Below are 17,741 nucleotides of genomic sequence, written 5' to 3'. Positions count from 1 at the left end.
TCAGCACTGGAGAGGAATCCTCAGGTTCCGGCCCCGACTCCACACAAGGACTTAGGCCCCGGCATCGACGGGAGAGGAATCCCCAGAGGCCCCCGAGGAACTCGCATGGGGACTGGCCTTTCCTGAGGCCACCAGAGCGGGTCCCTGAGGTCCCCGTCGTAAGTCGAGAGCACCTGCCTCAACTCGAGAAAATCCAGGAGGTTTTGCCCTCCAGGCGAGATGAGGCCCATTTCCGCTGAGGCTTCTCGAGGCCAATCACATCTAACCACTGGAACTTCCAAAGGGTCCTTCACACCCTTGCTGCAACTTAAGAACTTCCCCGACATACCCGTCTGCACTCGAGAGGAAGCACGTGGTGTCCCGCACACATCCAGGGGAGCCCCGTTTCCGCCTCCTAGCTCCAGATGAGGGATCCTTTCCCTGTTTCGTAGGGAAAGAATTCCCGGCGTTCCCGTCGCATCTCAAGAGGAGGCGCTCTCCACAGTAAAGGGGAGAGGAACTCCAGGGTCGTGCCACCATTCCAAGAGACCCCCAGATGTGTCAGTCCATTCCAGAGGAACCTGTTTTCCCTGCACTGCCTTGACGTTGAAGCCGAGGATCGAGTCCCACCACGTGTGCACGTGGGACAGCCCTGAGGGAAAGCCTCGTGGGAAAGCCTCCTGGGAAAGACTCGAGGGAAAAACATACATCCTTTGATCCATTGGGCGGACTGCGTGACACTGCTGCTACCGCTCTCGAGGAAAGCGCAAGTGCATGCCCGCATTCGAGACGAGGACTGACTCCCCTGGGGAGACTCCAGAAGCACCCCAAGATCCATGTCAGCACTGGAGAGGAATCCTCAGGTTCCGGCCCCGACTCCACACAAGGTCTTAGGCCCCGGCATCGACGGGAGAGGAATCCCGAGAGGCCCCCGAGGAACTCGCATGGGGACTGGCCTTTCCTGAGGCTACCAGATCGGGTCCCTGAGGTCCCCGTCGTAAGTCGAGAGCACCTGCCTCAACTCGAGAAAATCCAGGAGGTTTTGCCCTCCAGGCGAGATGAGGCCCATTTCCGCTGAGGCTTCTCGAGGCCAATCACATCTAACCACTGGAACTTCCAAAGGGTCCTTCACACCCTTGCTGCAACTCAAGAACTTCCCCGACATACCCGTCTGCACTCGAGAGGAAGCACGTGGTGTCCCGCACACATCCAGGGGAGCCCCGTTTCCGCCTCCTAGCTCGAGATGAGGGATCCTTTCCCTGTTTCGTAGGGAAAGAATTCCCGGCGTTCCCGTCGCATCTCAAGAGGAGGCGCTCTCCACAGGAAAGGCGAGAGGAACTCCAGGGTCATGCCACCATTTCAAGAGTCCCCCAGATGTGTCAGTCCATTCCAGAGGAACCTGTTTTCCCTGCACTGCCTTGACGTTCAAGCCGAGGATCGACTCCCACCACGTGTGCACGTGGGACAGCCCTGTGGGAAAGCCTCGTGGGAAAGCCTCGTGGGAAAGACTCGAGGGAAAACCATAGATCCTTTGATCCACGCGGCGGACTGCGTGACACTGCTGCTACCGCTCTGGAGGAAAGCGCAAGTGCATGCCCGCATTCGAGACGAGGACTGACTCCCCTGGGGAGACTCCAGAAGTACGCCAAGATCCATGTCAGCACTGGAGAGGAATCCTCAGTTTCCGGCCCCGACTCCACACAAGGTCTTAGGACCCGGCATCGTCGGGAGAGTAATCCCGAGAGGCCCCCGAGGTACTCGCATGGGGACTGGCCTTTCCTGAGGCCACCAGAGCGGGTCCCTGAGGTCCCCGTCGTAAGTCGAGAGCACCTGCCGCAACTCGAGAAAATCCAGGCGGTTTTGCCCTCCAGGCGAGATGAGGCCCATTTCCGCTGAGGCTTCTCGAGGCTAATCACGTCTAACCACTGGAACTTCCAAAGGGTCCTTCACACCCTAGCTGCAACTCAAGAAGTTCCCCGACATACCTGTCTCCACTCGAGAGGAAGCACGTGGGTCCCGCACACATCCAGGGGAGCCCCGTTTCCGCCTCCTAGCTCGAGATGAGGGATCCTTTCCCTGTTTCGTAGGGAAAGAATTCCCGGCATTCCCGTCGCATCTCAAGACGAGGCGCTCTCCACAGGAAAGGCGAGAGGAACTCCAGGGTCGTGCCACCATTCCAAGAGTCCCCCAGATGTGTCAGTCCATTCCAGAGGAACCATTTTCCCTGCACTGCCTTGACGTTCAAGCCAAGGATCGACTCCCACCACGTGTGCACGTGGGACAGCCCTGTGGGAAAGCCTCGTGGGAAAGCCTCGTGGAAAAGACTCGAGGGAAAACCATAGATCCTTTGATCCATTGGGCGGACTGCGTGACACTGCTGCTACCGCTCTGGAGGAAAGCGCAAGTGCATGCCCGTATTCGAGACGAAGACTGAATCCCCTGGGGAGACTCCAGAAGTACCCCAAGATCCATGTCAGCACTGGAGAGGAATCCTCAGGTTCCGACCCCGACTCCACACAAGGACTTAGGCCCCGGCATCGACGGGAGAGGAATCCCCAGAGGCCCCCGAGGAACTCGCATGGGGACTGGCCTTTCCTGAGGCCACCAGAGCGGGTCCCTGAGGTCCCCGTCGTAAGTCGAGAGCACCTGCCTCAACTCGAGAAAATCCAGGAGGTTTTGCCCTCCAGGCGAGATGAGGCCCATTTCCGCTGAGGCTTCTCGAGGCCAATCACATCTAACCACTGGAACTTCCAAAGGGTCCTTCACACCCTTGCTGCAACTTAAGAACTTCCCCGACATACCCGTCTGCACTCGAGAGGAAGCACGTGGTGTCCCGCACACATCCAGGGGAGCCCCGTTTCCGCCTCCTAGCTCGAGATGAGGGATCCTTTCCCTGTTTCATAGGGAAAGAATTCCCGGCGTTCCCGTCGCATCTCAAGAGGAGGCGCTCTCCACAGGAAAGGCGAGAGGAACTCCAGGGTCGAGACACCATTCCAAGAGTCCCCCAGATGTGTCAGTCCATTCCAGAGGAACCTGTTTTCCCTGCACTGCCTTGACGTTCAAGCCGAGGATCGAGTCCCACAACGTGTGCACGTGGGACAGCCCTGAGGGAAAGCCTCGTGGGAAAGCCTCGTGGGAAAGACTCGAGGGAAAACCATAGATCCTTTGATCCATTGGGCGGACTGCGTGACACTGCTGCTACCGCTCTGGAGGAAAGCGCAAGTGCATGCCCGCATTCGAGACGAGGACTGACTCCCCTGGGGAGACTCCAGAAGTACCCCAAGATCCATGTCAGCACTGGAGAGGAATCCTCAGGTTCCGGCCCCGACTCCACACATGGTCTTAGGCCCCGGCATCGACGGGAGAGGAATACCGAGAGGCCCCCGAGGAACTCGCATGGGTACTGGCCTTTCCTGAGGCCACCAGAGCGGGTCCCTGAGGTCCCCGTCGTAAGTCGAGAGCACCTGCCGCAACTCGAGAAAATCCAGGCGGTTTTGCCCTCCAGGCGAGATGAGGCCCATTTCCGCTGAGGCTTCTCGAGGCTAATCCCGTCTAACCACTGGAACTTCCAAAGGGTCCTTCACACCCTTGCTGCAACTCAAGAAGTTCCCCGACATACTCGTCTCCACTCGAGAGGAAGCACGTGCGTCCCGCACACATCCAGGGGAGCCCTGTTTCCGCCTCCTAGCTCGAGATGAGGGATCCTTACCTTTTTCGTAGGGAAAGAATTCCCGGCGTTCCAGTCGCATCTCAAGAGGAGGCGCTCTCCACATGAAAGGCGAGAGGAACTCCAGGGTCGTGCCACCATTCCAAGAGTCCCCCAGATGTGTCAGTCTATTCCAGAGGAACTTGTTTTCCCTGCACTGCCTTGACGTTCAAGCCGAGGATCGACTCCCACCACGTGTGCACGTGGGACAGCCCTGTGGGAAAGCCTCGTGGGAAAGCCTCGTGGGAAAGACTCGAGGGAAAACCATAGATCCTTTGATCCACGAGGCGGACTGCGTGACACTGCTGCTACCGCTCTGGAGGAAAGCGCAAGTGCATGCCCGCATTCGAGACGAAGACTGACTCCCCTGGGCAGACTCCAGAAGTACCCCAAGATCCATGTCAGCACTGGAGAGGAAACCTCAGGTTCCGGCCCCGACTCCACACAAGGACTTAGGCCCCGGCATCGACGGGAGAGGAATCCCCAGAGGCCCCCGAGGAACTCGCATGGGGACTGGCCTTTCCTGTCGTAAGTCGAGAGCACCTGCCGCAACTCGAGAAAATCCAGGAGGTTTTGCCCTCCAGGCAAGATGAGGCCCATTTCCGCTGAGGCTTCTCGAGGCCAATCACATCTAACCACTGGAACTTCCAAAGGGTCCTTCACACCCTTGCTGCAACTTAAGAAGTTCCCCGACATACCCGTCTCCACTCGAGAGGAAGCACGTGGGGTCCCGCACACATCCAGGGGAGCCCCGTTTCCGCCTCCTACCTCGAGATGAGGAATCCTTTCCCTGTTTCGTAGGGAAAGAATTCCCGGCGTTCCCGTCGCATCTCAAGAGGAGGCGCTCTCCACAGGAAAGGCGAGAGGAACTCCAGGGTCGTGCCACCATTCCAAGAGTCCCCCAGATGTGTCAGTCCATTCCAGAGGAACCTGTTTTCCCTGCACTGCCTTGACGTTCAAGCCGAGGATCGACTCCCACCACGTGTGCACGTGGGACAGCCCTGTGGGAAAGCCTCGTGGGAAAGCCTCGTGGGAAAGACTCGAGGGAAAACCATAGATCCTTTGATCCACGCGGCGGACTGCGTGACACTGCTGCTACCGCTCTGGAGGAAAGCGCAAGTGCATGCCCGCATTCGAGACGAGGACTGACTCCCCTGGGGAGACCCCAGACGTACCCCAAGATCCATGTCAGCACTGGAGAGGAATCCTCAGGTTCCGGCCCCGACTCCACACAAGGTCTTAGGCCCCGGCATCGACGGGAGAGGAATCCCGAGAGGCCCCCGAGGAACTCGCATGGGGACTGGCCTTTCCTGAGGCCACCAGAGCGGGTCCCTGAGGTCCCCGTCCTAAGTCGAGAGCACCTGCCGCAACTCGAGAAATCCAGGAGGTTTTGCCCTCCAGGCGAGATGAGGCCCATTTCCGCTGAGGCTTCTCGAGGCTAATCACGTCTAACCACTGGAACTTCCAAAGGGTCCTTCACACCATTGCTGCAACTCAAGAAGTTCCCCGACATACCCGTCTCCACTCGAGAGGAAGCACGTGGTGTCCCGCCCACATCCAGGGGAGCTCCGTTTCCGACTCCTAGCTCGAGATGAGGGATCCTTTCCCTGTTTCGAAGGGAAAGAATTCCCGGCGTTCCCGTCGCATCTCAAGAGGAGGCGCTCTCCACAGGAAAGGCGAGAGGAACTCCAGGGTCGTGCCACCATTCCAAGAGTCCCCCAGATGTGTCAGTCCATTCCAGAGGAACCTGATTTCCCTGCACTGCCTTGACGTTCAAGCCAAGGATCGACTCCCACCACGTGTGCACGTGGGACAGCCCTGTGGGAAAGCCTCGTGGGAAAGACTCGAGGGAAAACCATAGATCCTTTGATCCACGCGGCGGACTGCGTGACACTGCTGCTACCGCTCTGGAGGAAAGCGCAAGTGCATGCCCGCATTCGAGACAAGGACTGACTCCCCTGGGGAGACTCCAGAAGTACCCCAAGATCCATGTCAGCACTGGAGAGGAATCCTCAGGTTCCGGCCCCGACTCCACACAAGGTCTTAGGCCCCGGCATCGACGGGAGAGGAATCCCGAGAGGCCCCCGAGGAACTCGCATGGGGACTGGCTTTTCCTGAGGCTACCAGATCGGGTCCCTGAGGTCCCCGTCGTAAGTCGAGAGCACCTGCCGCAACTCGAGAAAATCCAGGAGGTTTTGCCCTCCAGGCGAGATGAGGCCCATTTCCTATGAGGCTTCTCGAGGCTAATCACGTCTAACCACTGGAACTTCCAAAGGGTCCTTCACACCCTTGCTGCAACTCAAGAAGTTCCCCGACATACCCGTCTCCACTCGAGAGGAAGCACGTGGGGTCCCGCACACATCCAGGGGAGCCCCGTTTCCGCCTCCTAGCTCGAGATGAGGGATCCTTTCCCTGTTTCGTAGGGAAAGAATTCCCGGCGTTCCCGTCGCATCTCAAGAGGAGGCGCTCTCTACAGGAAAGGCGAGAGGATCTCCAGGGTCGTGCCACCATTCCAAGAGTCCCCCAGATGTGTCAGTCCATTCCAGAGGAACCTGTTTTCCCTGCACTGCCTTGACGTTCAAGCCGAGGATCGACTCCCACCACGTGTGCACGTGGGACAGCCCTGTGGGAAAGCCTCGTGGGAAAGCCTCGTGGGAAAGACTCGAGGGAAAACCATAGATCCTTTGATCCACGCGGCGGACTGCGTGACACTGCTGCTACCGCTCCGGAGGAAAGCGCAAGTGCATGCCCACATTCGAGACGAGGACTGACTCCCCTGGGGAGACTCCAGAAATACCCCAAGATCCATGTCAGCACTGGAGAGGAATCCTCAGGTTCCGGCCCCGACTCCACACAAGGTCTTAGGCCCCGGCATCGACGGGAGAGGAATCCCGAGAGGCCCCCGAGGAACTCGCATGGGGACTGGCCTTTCCTGAGGCCACCAGAGCGGGTCCCTGAGGTCCCCGTCGTAAGTCGAGAGCACCTGCCGTAGCTCGAGAAAATCCAGGAGGTTTTGCCCTCCAGGCGAGATGAGGCCCATTTCCTCTGAGGCTTCTCGAGGCCAATCACATCTAACCACTGGAACTTCCAAAGGGTCCTTCACACCATTGCTGCACCTCAAGAAGTTCCCCGACATACCCGTCTCCACTCGAGAGGAAGCACGTGGGGTCCCGCACACATCCAGGGGAGCCCCGTTTCCGCCTCCTAGCTCGAGATGAGGGATCCTTTCCCTGTTTGGTAGGGAAAGAATTCCCGGCGTTCCCGTCGCATCTCAAGAGGAGGCGCTCTCCACAGGAAAGGCGAGAGGAACTCCAGGGTCGTGCCACCATTCCAAGAGTCCCCCAGATGTGTCAGTCCATTCCAGAGGAACATGTTTTCCCTGCACTGCCTTGACGTTCAAGCCGAGAATCGACTCCCACCACGTGTGCACGTGGGACAGCCCTGTGAGAAAGCCTCGTGGGAAAGCCTTGTGGAAAAGACTCGATGGAAAACCATAGATCCTTTGATCCACGAGTTGGACTGGGCGACACTGCTGCTACCGCTCTGGAGGAAAGCGCAAGTGCATGCCCGCATTCGAGACGAGGAATGACTCCCCTGGGGAGACTCCATAAGTACCCCAAGATCCATGTCAGCACTGGAGAGGAATCCTCAGGTTCCGGCCCCGACTCCACACAAGGTCTTAGGCCCCGGCATCGACGGGAGAGGAATCCCGAGACGCCCCCGAGGAACTCGCATGGGGACTCGCCTTTCCTGAGGCCACCAGAGCGGGTCCCTGAGGTCCCCGTCGTAAGTCGAGAGCACTTGCCGCAACTCGAGAAAATCCAGGAGGTTTTGCCCTCCAGACGAGATGAGGCCCATTTCCGCTGAGGCTTCTCGAGGCCAATCACATCTAACCACTGGAACTTCCAAAGGGTCCTTCACACCATTGCTGCAACTCAAGAAGTTCCCCGACATACCCGTCTCCACTCGAGAGGAAGCACGTGGGGTCCCGCACACATCCAGGGGAGCCCGGTTTCCGACTCCTAGCTCGAGATGAGGGATCCTTTCTCTGTTTCGTAGGGAAAGAATTGCCGGGGTTCCCGTCGCATCTCAAGAGGAGTCGCTCTCCACAGGAAAGGCGAGAGGAACTCCAGGGTCGTGCCACCATTCCAAGAGTCCCCCATATGTGTCAGTCCATTCCAGAGGAACCTGTTTTCCCTGCATGCCTTGACGTTCAAGCCGAGGATCGACTCCCACGACGTGTGCACGTGGGACAGCCCTGTGGGAAAGCCTCGTGGGAAAGCCTCGTGGGAAAGACTCGAGGGAAAACCATACATCCTTTGATCGACGCGGCGGACTGCGTGACACTGCTGCTACCGCTCTGGAGGAAAGCGCAAGTGCATGCCCGCATTCGAGACGAGGACTGACTCCCCTGGGGAGACTCCAGAAGTACCCCAAGATCCATGTCAGCACTGGAGAGGAATCCTCAGGTTCCGGCCCCGACTCCACACAAGGTCTTAGGCCCCGGCATCGACGGGAGAGGAATCCCCAGAGGCCCCCGAGGAACTCGCATGGGGACTGGCCTTTCCTGAGGCCACCAGAGCGGTTCCCTGAGGTCCCCGTCGTAAGTCGAGAGCACCTGCCGCAAGTCGAGAAAATCCAGGCGATTTTTGCCCTCCAGGCGAGATGAGGCCCATTTCCGCTGAGGCTTCTCGAGGCTAATCACGTCTAACCACTGGAACTTCCAAAGGGTCCTTCACACCCTTGCTGCAACTCAAGAAGTTCCCCGACATACCCGTCTCCACTCAAGAGGAAGCACGTGGGTCCCGCACACATCCAGGGGAGCCCCGTTTCCGCCTCCTAGCTCGAGATGAGGGATCCTTTCCCTGTTTCGTAGGGAAAGAATTCCCGGCGTTCCTGTCGCATCTCAAGAGGAGGCGCTCTCCACAGGAAAGGGGAGAGGAACTCCAGGGTCGTGCCACCATTCCAAGAGTCCCCCAGATGTGTCAGTCCATTCCAGAGGAACCTGTTTTCCCTGCACTGCCTTGACGTTCAAGCCGAGGATCGACTCCCACCACGTGTGCACGTGGGACAGCCCTGTGGGAAAGCCTCGTGGGAAAGCCTCGTGGGAAAGACTCGAGGGAAAACCATAGATCCTATTATCCACGCGGCGGACTGCGTGACACTGCTGCTACCGCTCTGGAGGAAAGCGCAAGTGCATACCCGCATTCGAGACGAGGACTGACTCCCCTGGGGAGACTCCAGAAGTACCCCAAGATCCATGTCAGCACTGGAGAGGAATCCTCAGGTTCCGGCCCCGACTCCACACAAGGTCTTAGGCCCCGGCATCGACGGGAGAGGAATCCCGAGAGGCCCCCGAGGAACTCGCATGGGGACTGGCCTTTCCTGAGGCCACCAGATCGGGTCCCTGAGGTCCCCGTCGTAAGTCGAGAGCACCTGCCGCAACTCGAGAAAATTCAGGAGGTTTTGCCCTCCAGGCGAGATGAGGCCCATTTCCGCTGAGGCTTCTCGAGGCCAATCACATCTAACCACTGGAACTTCCAAAGGGTCCTTCACACCCTTGCTGCAACTCAAGAAGTTCCCCGACATACCCGTCTCCACTCGAGAGGAAGCACGTGGTGTCCCGCACACATCCAGGGGAGCCCCGTTTCCGCCTCCTAGCTTGAGATGAGGGATCCTTTCCCTGTTTCGTAGGGAAAGAATTCCCGGCGTTCCCGTCGCATCTCAAGAGGAGGCGCTCTCCACAGGAAAGGCGAGAGGAACTGAAGGGTCGTGCCACCATTCCAAGAGTCCCCCAGATGTGTCAGTCCATTCCAGAGGACCCTGTTTTCCCTGAACTGCCTTGATGTTCAAGCCGAGGATCGACTCCCACCACGTGTGCAAGTGGGACAGCCCTGTGGGAAAGCCTCGTGGGAAAGCCTCGTGGGAAAGACTCGAGGGAAAACCATACATCCTTTGATCCACGCGGCGGACTGCGTGACACTGCTGCTACCGCTCTGGAGGAAAGCGCAAGTGCATGCCCGCATTCGAGACAAGGACTGACTCCCCTGGGGAGCCTCCAGAATTACCCCAAGATCCATGCCAGCACTGGAGAGGAATCCTCAGGTTCCGGCCCCGAATCCACACAAGGTCTTAGGCCCCGGCATCGACGGGAGAGGAATCCCGAGAGGCCCCCGAGGAACTCGCATGGGGACTGGCCTTTCCTGAGGCCACCAGAGCGGGTCCCTGAGTTCCCCGTCGTAAGTCGAGAGCACCTGCCGCAACTCGAGAAAATCCAGGAGGTTTTGCCCTCCAGGCGAGATGAGGCCCATTTCCGCTGAGGCTTCTCGAGGCCAATCACATCTAACCACTGGAACTTCCAAAGGGTCCTTCACACCCTTGCTGCAACTTAAGAACTTCCCCGACATACCCGTCTGCACTCGAGAGGAAGCACGTGGTGTCCCGCACACATCCAGGGGAGCCCCGTTTCCGCCTCCTAGCTCGAGATGAGGGATCCTTTCCCTGTTTCGTAGGGAAAGAATTCCCGGCGTTCCCGTCGCATCTCAAGACGAGGCGCTCTCCACAGGAAAGGCGAGAGGAACTCCAGGGTCATGCCACCATTCCAAGAGTCCCCCAGATGTGTCAGTCCATTCCAGAGGAACCTGTTTTCCCTGCACTGCCTTGACGTTCAAGCCGAGGATCGACTCCCACCACGTGTGCATGTGGGACAGCCCTGTGGGAAAGCCTCGTGGGAAAGCCTCGTGGGAAAGACTCGAGGGAAAACCATACATCCTTTGATCCACGCGGCGGACTGCGTGACACTGCTGCTACCGCTCTGGCGGAAAGCACAAGTGCATGCCCGCATTCGAGACGAGGACTGACTCCCCTGGGGAGACTCCAGAAGAACCCCAAGATCCATGTCAGCACTGGAGAGGAATCCTCAGGTTCCGGCCCCGACTCCACACAAGGTCTTAGGCCCCGGCATCGACGGGAGAGGAATCCCCAGAGGCCCCCGAGGAACTCGCATGGGGACTGGCCTTTCCTGAGGCCACCAGAGCGGTTCCCTGAGGTCCCCGTCGTAAGTCGAGAGCACCTGCCGCAAGTCGAGAAAATCCAGGCGATTTTTGCCCTCCAGGCGAGATGAGGCCCATTTCCGCTGAGGCTTCTCGAGGCTAATCACGTCTAACCACTGGAACTTCCAAAGGGTCCTTCACACCCTTGCTGCAACTCAAGAAGTTCCCCGACATACCCGTCTCCACTCAAGAGGAAGCACGTGGGTCCCGCACACATCCAGGGGAGCCCCGTTTCCGCCTCCTAGCTCGAGATGAGGGATCCTTTCCCTGTTTCGTAGGGAAAGAATTCCCGGCGTTCCTGTCGCATCTCAAGAGGAGGCGCTCTCCACAGGAAAGGGGAGAGGAACTCCAGGGTCGTGCCACCATTCCAAGAGTCCCCCAGATGTGTCAGTCCATTCCAGAGGAACCTGTTTTCCCTGCACTGCCTTGACGTTCAAGCCGAGGATCGACTCCCACCACGTGTGCACGTGGGACAGCCCTGTGGGAAAGCCTCGTGGGAAAGCCTCGTGGGAAAGACTCGAGGGAAAACCATAGATCCTATTATCCACGCGGCGGACTGCGTGACACTGCTGCTACCGCTCTGGAGGAAAGCGCAAGTGCATACCCGCATTCGAGACGAGGACTGACTCCCCTGGGGAGACTCCAGAAGTACCCCAAGATCCATGTCAGCACTGGAGAGGAATCCTCAGGTTCCGGCCCCGACTCCACACAAGGTCTTAGGCCCCGGCATCGACGGGAGAGGAATCCCGAGAGGCCCCCGAGGAACTCGCATGGGGACTGGCCTTTCCTGAGGCCACCAGATCGGGTCCCTGAGGTCCCCGTCGTAAGTCGAGAGCACCTGCCGCAACTCGAGAAAATCCAGGAGGTTTTGCCCTCCAGGCGAGATGAGGCCCATTTCCGCTGAGGCTTCTCGAGGCCAATCACATCTAACCACAGGAACTTCCAAAGGGTCCTTCACACCCTTGCTGCAACTCAAGAAGTTCCCCGACATACCCGTCTCCACTCGAGAGGAAGCACGTGGTGTCCCGCACACATCCAGGGGAGCCCCGTTTCCGCCTCCTAGCTTGAGATGAGGGATCCTTTCCCTGTTTCGTAGGGAAAGAATTCCCGGCGTTCCCGTCGCATCTCAAGAGGAGGCGCTCTCCACAGGAAAGGCGAGAGGAACTGAAGGGTCGTGCCACCATTCCAAGAGTCCCCCAGATGTGTCAGTCCATTCCAGAGGACCCTGTTTTCCCTGAACTGCCTTGATGTTCAAGCCGAGGATCGACTCCCACCACGTGTGCACGTGGGACAGCCCTGTGGGAAAGCCTCGTGGGAAAGCCTCGTGGGAAAGACTCGAGGGAAAACCATACATCCTTTGATCCACGCGGCGGACTGCGTGACACTGCTGCTACTGCTCTGGAGGAAAGCGCAAGTGCATGCCCGCATTCGTGACGAGGACTGACTCCCCTGGGGAGACTCCAGAAGTACCCCAAGATCCATGTCAGCACTGGAGAGGAATCCTCAGGTTCCGGCCCCGACTCCACACAAGGTCTTAGGCCCCGGCATCGACGGGAGAGGAATCCCGAGAGGCCCCCGAGGAACTCGCATTGGGACTGGCTTTTCCTGAGGCTACCTGATCGGGTCCCTGAGGTCCCCGTCGTAAGTCGAGAGCACCTGCCGCAACTCGAGAAAATCCAGGAGGTTTTGCCCTCCAGGCGAGATGAGGCCCATTTCCGCTGAGGCTTCTCGAGGCCAATCACATCTAACCACTGGAACTTCCAAAGGGTCCTTCACACCCTTGCTGCAACTCAAGAACTTCCCCGACATACCCGTCTGCGCTCGAGAGGAAGCACGTGGTGTCACGCACACATCCAGGGGAGCCCCGTTTCCGCCTCCTAGCTCGAGATGAGGAATCCTTTCCCTGTTTCGTAGGGAAAGAATTCCCGGCGTTCCCGTCGCATCTCAAGAGGAGGCGCTCTCCACAGGAAAGGCGAGAGGAACTCCAGGGTCATGCCACCATTTCAAGAGCCCCCAGATGTGTCAGTCCATTCCAGAGGAACCTGTTTTCCCTGCACTGCCTTGACGTTCAAGCCGAGGATCGACTCCCACCACGTGTGCACGTGGGACAGCCCTGTGGGAAAGCCTCGTGGGAAAGCCTCGTGGGAAAGACTCGAGGGAAAACCATAGATCCTTTGATCCACGCGGCGGACTGCGTGACACTGCTGCTACCGCTCTGGAGGAAAGCGCAAGTGCATGCCCGCATTCGAGACGAGGACTGACTCCCCTGGGGAGACTCCAGAAGTACCCCAAGATCCATGTCAGCACTGGAGAGGAATCCTCAGGTTCCGGCCCCGACTCCACACAAGGTCTTAGGCCCCGGCATCGACGGGAGAGGAATCCCGAGAGGCCCCCGAGGAACTCGCATGGGGACTGGCCTTTCCTGAGGCCACCAGAGCGGGTCCCTGAGGTCCCCGTCGTAAGTCGAGAGCACCTGCCGCAACTCGAGAAAATCCAGGAGGTTTTGCCCTCCAGGCGAGATGAGGCCCATTTCCGCTGAGGCTTCTCGAGGCCAATCACATCTAACCACTGGAACTTCCAAAGATTCCTTCACACCATTGCTGCAACTCAAGAAGTTCCCCGACATACCCGTCTCCACTCGAGAGGAAGCACGTGTGGTCCCGCACACATCCAGGGGAGCCCCGTTTCCGCCTCCTAGCTCGAGATGAGGGATCCTTTCTCTGTTTCGTAGGGAAAGAATTCCCGGCGTTCCCGTCGCATCTCAAGAGGAGGCGCTCTCCACAGGAAAGGCGAGAGGAACTCCAGGGTCGAGCCACCATTCCAAGAGTACCCCAGATGTGTCAGTCCATTCCAGAGGAACCTGTTTTCCCTGCACTGCCTTGACGTTCAAGCCGAGGATCGACTCCCACCACGTGTGCACGTGGGACAGCCCTGTGGGAAAGCCTCGTGGGAAAGCCTCGTGGGAAAGACTCGAGGGAAAACCATAGATCCTTTGATCCACGCGGCGGACTGCGTGACACTGCTGCTACCGCTCTGGAGGAAAGCGCAAGTGCATGCCCGCAATCGAGACGAGGACTGACTCCCCTGGGGAGACTCCAGAAGTACCCCAAGATCCATGTCAGCACTGGAGAGGAATCCTCAGGTTCCGGCCCCGACTCCACACAAGGTCTTAGGCCCCGGCATCGACGGGAGAGGAATCCCGAGACGCCCCCGAGGAACTCGCATGGGGACTGGCCTTTCCTGAGGCCACCAGAGCGGGTCCCTGAGGTCCCCGTCGTAAGTCGAGAGCACCTGCCGCAACTCGAGAAAATCCAGGAGGTTTTGCCCTCCAGGCGAGATGAGGCCCATTTCCGCTGAGGCTTCTCGAGGCCAATCACATCTAACCACTGGAACTTCCAAAGGGTCCTTCACACCCTTGCTGCAACTTAAGAACTTCCCCGACATACCCGTCTGCACTCGAGAGGAAGGACGTGGTGTCCCGCACACATCCAGGGGAGCCCCGTTTCCGCCTCCTAGCTCGAGATGAGGGATCCTTTCCCTGTTTCGTAGGGAAAGAATTCCCGGCGTTCCCGTCGCATCTCAAGACGAGGCGCTCTCCACAGGAAAGGTGAGAGGAACTCCAGGGTCATGCCACCATTCCAAGAGTCCCCCAGATGTGTCAGTCCATTCCAGAGGAACCTGTTTTCCCTGCACTGCCTTGACGTTCAAGCCGAGGATCGACTCCCACCACGTGTGCACGTGGGACAGCCCTGTGGGAAAGCCTCGTGGGAAAGCCTCGTGGGAAAGACTCGAGGGAAAACCATAGATCCTTTGATCCACGCGCGGACTGCGTGACACTGCTGCTACCGCTCTGGCGGAAAGCACAAGTGCATGCCCGCATTCGAGACAAGGACTAACTCCCCTGGGGAGACTCCAGAAGTACCCCAAGATCCATGTCAGCACTGGAGAGGAATCCTCAGGTTCCGGCCCCGACTCCACACAAGGTCTTAGGCCCCGGCATCGACGGGAGAGGAATCCCGAGAGGCCCCCGAGGAACTCGCATGGGGACTGGCCTTTCCTGAGGCCACCAGAGCGGGTCCCTGAGGTCCCCGTCGTAAGTCGAGAGCACCTGCCGCAACTCAAGAAAATCCAGGCTGTTTTGCCCTCCAGGCGAGATGAGGCCCATTTCCGCTGAGGCTTCTCGAGGCTAATCCCGTCTAACCACTGGAACTTCCAAAGGGTCCTTCACACCCTTGCTGCAACTCAAGAAGTTCCCCGACATACTCGTCTCCCCTCGAGAGGAAGCACGTGGGTCCCGCACACATCCAGGGGAGCCCCGTTTCCGCCTCCTAGCTCGAGATGAGGGATCCTTTCCCTCTTTCGTAGGGAAAGAATTCCCGGCGTTCCCGTCGCATCTCAAGAGGAGGTGGTCTCCACAGTAAAGGCGAGAGGAACTGAAGGGTCGTGCCACCATTCCAAGAGTCCCCCAGATGTGTCAGTCCATTCCAGAGGAACCTGTTTTCCCTGCACTGCCTTGACGTTCAAGCCGAGGATCGACTCCCACCACGTGTGCATGTGGGACAGCCCTGTGGGAAAGCCTCGTGGGAAAGCCTCGTGGGAAAGACTCGAGGGAAAACCATAGATCCTTTGATCCACGCGGCGGACTGCGTGACACTATTGCTACCGCTCTGGAGGAAAGCGCAAGTGCATGCCCGCATTCGAGACAAGGACTGACTCCCCTGGGGAGACTCCAGAAGTACCCCAAGATCCATGTCAGCACTGGAGAGGAATCCTCAGGTTCCGGCCCCGATTCCACACAAGGTCTTATGCCCCGGCATCGACGGGAGAGGAATCCCGAGAGGCCCCCGAGGAACTCGCATGGGGACTGGCCTTTCCTGAGGCCACCAGAGCGGGTCCCTGAGGTCCCCGTCGTAAGTCGAGAGCACCTGCCGCAACTCGAGAAAATCCAGGAGGTTTTGCCCTCCAGGCGAGATGAGGCCCATTTCCGCTGAGGCTTCTCGAGGCCAATCACATCTAACCACTGGAACTTCCAAAGGGTCCTTCACACCATTGCTGCAACTCAAGAAGTTCCCCGACATACCCGTCTCCACTCGAGAGGAAGCATGTGGGGTCCCTCACACATCCAGGGGAGCCCCGATTCCGCCTCCTAGCTCGAGATGAGGGATCCTTACCTTTTTCGTAGGGAAAGAATTCCCGGCGTTCCCGTCGCATCTCAAGAGGAGGCGCTCTCCACATGAAAGGCGAGAGGAACTCCAGGGTCGTGACACCATTCCAAGAGTCCCCCAGATGTGTCAGTCCATTCCAGAGGAACTTGTTTTCCCTGCACTGCCTTGACGTTCAAGCCGAGGATCGACTCCCACCACGTGTGCACGTGGGACAGCCCTGTGGGAAAGCCTCGTGGGAAAGCCTCGTGGGAAAGACTCGAGGGAAAACCATAGATCCTTTGATCCACGCGGCGGACTGCGTGACACTGCTGCTACCGCTCTGGAGGAAAGCGCAAGTGCATGCCCGCATTCGAGACGAAGACTGACTCCCCTGGGGAGACTCCAGAAGTACCCCAAGATCCATGTCAGCACTGGAGAGGAATCCTCAGGTTCCGGCCCCGACTCCACACAAGGACTTAGGCCCCGGCATCGACGGGAGAGGAATCCCCAGAGGCCCCCGAGGAACTCGCATGGGGACTGGCCTTTCCCGTCGTAGGTCGAGAGCACCTGCCGCAACTCGAGATAATCCAGGAGGTTTTGCCCTCCAGGCGAGATGAGGCCCATTTCCGCTGAGGCTTCTCGAGGCCAATCACATATAACCACTGGACATTCCAAAGGGTCCTTCACACCCTTGCTGCAACTCAAGAAGTTCCCCGACATACCCGTCTGCACTCGAGAGGAAGCACGTGGTGTCCCGCACACATCCAGGGGAGCCCCGTTTCCGCCTCCTAGCTCGAGATGAGGGATCCTTTCCCTGTTTCGTAGGGAAAGAATTCCCGGCGTTCCCGTCGCATCTCAAGAGGAGGCGCTCTCCACAGGAAAGGCGAGAGGAACTCCAGGGTCATGCCACCATTCCAAGAGTCCCCCAGATGTGTCAGTCCATTCCAGAGGAACCTGTTTTCCCTGCACTGCCTTGACGTTCAAGCCGAGGATCGACTCCCACCACGTGTGCACGTGGGACAGCCCTGTGGGAAAGCCTCGTGGGAAAGACTCGAGGGAAAACCGTAGATCCTTTGATCCACGAGGCGGATTGCGTGACACTGCTGCTACCGCTCTGGAGGAAGCGCAAGTGCATGCCCGCATTCGAGACGAGGACTGACTCCCTTGGGGAGACTCCAGAAGTACCCCAAGATCCATGTCAGCACTGGAGAGGAATCCTCAGGTTCCGGCCCCAACTCCACACTAGGTCTTAGGCCCCGGCATCGACGGGAGAGGAATCCCGAGAGGCCTCCGAGGAACTCGCATGGGGACTGGCATTTCCTGTGGTCACCAGAGCGGTTCCCTGAGGTCCCCGTCGTAAGTCGAGAGCACCTGCCGCAACTCGAGAAAATCCAGGAGGTTTTGCCCTCCAGGCGAGATGAGGCCCATTTCCGCTGAGGCTTCTCGAGGCCAATCACATCTAACCACTGGAACTTCCAAAGGGTCCTACACACCATTGCTGCAACTCAAGAAGTTCCCCGACATACCCGTCTCCACTCGAGAGGAAGCACGTGGTGTCCCGCACACATCCAGGGGAGCTCTGTTTCCACCTCCTAGCTGGAGATGAGGGATCCTTTCCCTGTTTCGTAGGGAAAGAATTCCCGGCGTTCCCGTCGCATCTCAAGAGGAGGCGCTCTCCACAGGAAAGGCGAGAGGAACTCCAGTGTGGTGCCACCATTCCAAGAGTCCCCCAGATGTGTCAGTCCATTCCAGAGGAACCTGTTTTCCCTGCACTGCCTTGACGTTCAAGCCGAGGATCGACTCCCACCACGTGTGCACGTGGTACAGCCCTGTGGGAAAGCCTCGTGGGAAAGCCTCGTG

Source organism: Ovis canadensis, chromosome 4 (genome assembly GCF_042477335.2).
Source record: "Ovis canadensis isolate MfBH-ARS-UI-01 breed Bighorn chromosome 4, ARS-UI_OviCan_v2, whole genome shotgun sequence".
Taxonomy (NCBI): domain Eukaryota; kingdom Metazoa; phylum Chordata; class Mammalia; order Artiodactyla; family Bovidae; genus Ovis; species Ovis canadensis.
Note: the sequence above shows the minus strand (reverse complement) of the source record.